Source organism: Tupaia chinensis, unplaced genomic scaffold (assembly GCF_000334495.1).
Source record: "Tupaia chinensis unplaced genomic scaffold, TupChi_1.0 Scaffold000097_1, whole genome shotgun sequence".
Classification (NCBI taxonomy): Eukaryota; Metazoa; Chordata; class Mammalia; order Scandentia; family Tupaiidae; genus Tupaia; species Tupaia belangeri.
The window spans coordinates 5701663-5703504 of NW_006159559.1; the positions used below are offsets into that span (position 1 = coordinate 5701663).

A 1842-nucleotide genomic window follows, 5' to 3' on the forward strand; every position below is an offset into this window, starting at 1 on the left:
CAAGCTGCTGGGTCCGGGACTCAAACCACAGCTGGCCATGTGGAAATACAGTACTTTAACCACCATACCACTTGTTGATCCCCTATAGATATACTTTCAAAAACTATACTATATCCTAGAAAGATGTATAAGATTATATGTAAATCATAAATTACAATACAAGTTCTTTTTTTAAAAAAAAAAAAGAGAGAGACAATTAAGTTAAAATGAGGCCATTAAGCTAGGTCTTAATCCATTCTGACTGGCATCCTTCTAAGAGGAGAGATTAATGCATATAAGAAGACATCAGAGAAGTGCATGCACAGAGGTGGACCATATTAAGAAACAAGAGAGTGGCTATCTGCAAGCCAAGGAGAAAAGCCTCAGGAGAAACCCAACTTACAGAAATCTTGATCTTGGACTTCCAGCTTCTAGAGCTGTGGGAAAAGAGGTTTCTGTCATTTAAGCTATCCAATCCATGGTATTTGGTTATGGCAGCCCTAGAAATTCCCTGCTCACCTCTCATGCTCTCAACCAACAAAACATTCAGATTCAATTGAGGCTGAGCAGACACAAACTGATTTTTTTTTTAAGAGAGATTTTTTACTAGAGCATGTGTGTGCTTGCTAGAAATATATATAGAAAGATGGAAAGACAGAAAGCGAGAATCACCCCCCAGGAGGGATGGCCATGCCACAATCCCCTCTTCTCCATTCTCCTCTGGGGATTTTAGGTATGCATGCACGTGCACCCAGTATGAGTTTTAAGCCACTGGGACCAGAACTCGATCTTGGACCCAGTGTGAGGTTACTGGGTTACCAGTGTGAGGTCACTTGAACCCAGACCTGGTGTGGGTTTACTCTATGACATGTGAGTCCAGCAACATAACCATCATGCCATCTGCTGGTCTCCAAATCTGAATTTTTATTTTACTATTATTATTCTTAAATTAAATTTTAATTTCCTTTACACATTGAATTACATATGTCATTTAGTTTGTAAAGTGAACATTCCAACATGAATACATTTCTCACCAGTCCAGTTGGGGATTCTATACACGTTATCATCAACAGATAATAATCAATTTCTTTGTCCCATAAATGTCTTGCCTCTATTTTTCTCCTTAATGTCTTTCCTCAAACTCTCCTCCTTCTCCCACCCTCTTACCACACTGTATCTGGTATCTATAACTATTTTCTATGTTTCCATATCTTCTAGTCATTCAGTTTCGGCCATAGAGTGTGGACATTTAATGTCTTTCCTTAATAGTCTGGCTTGCTTCACTCAGCAGTAAATCTTCCATATTCATTAACTTTCTGTTAAAACCTAGGGTCTTTTTTTTTTAATTTATTTGTTTACATTCATTCACTGTACATCATTACAGCATACAAAATGAGATTTTCCATCCAGAGTACACTGTATATTGTCTCAATCAAGTACATCAACATATATGTTATTGTCAACAAATAATTTTCCATTTCTTGTTTCCTGTATGTTTTGCTTCCCCCCCCAATCCTTGATTCCCTATCTCTTACCCTCTGCCATCTCCCACTCTCTTCCCACACTGTCTCTGGTATCTATGTTTACTTTCTATACTGTTTTTCCCCCATTTTTTATTGAATTACTAAAGATCTTAATTAATCTAAATATTTTCATAGCAAACACAGTTGATATATACATTTCCATGAACACAAGTCTAACTTTAGGCATCCTATAAAGTAGCACCTAGCTGGGGCTGTATACCTTACTGCGGTCATCGAATGGATTTTTTTTTCCTGAAACTTTTCTTTTTTTTTAACTTAATTTACATTCTTTCTCTAAGCATCATCACAGCATACAAAATGTGATTTCCCATCCAGAATA

At 37.0% G+C, this 1842-nt stretch overlaps 1 long non-coding RNA gene across 1 annotated transcript in view; it reads right to left on the bottom strand.

The window, feature by feature from the left end:
• Positions 1 to 1842, bottom strand: part of LOC102484251 (uncharacterized) — a 163591-nt gene that overhangs the window by 3716 nt on the left and 158033 nt on the right. The window lies entirely within an intron of this gene.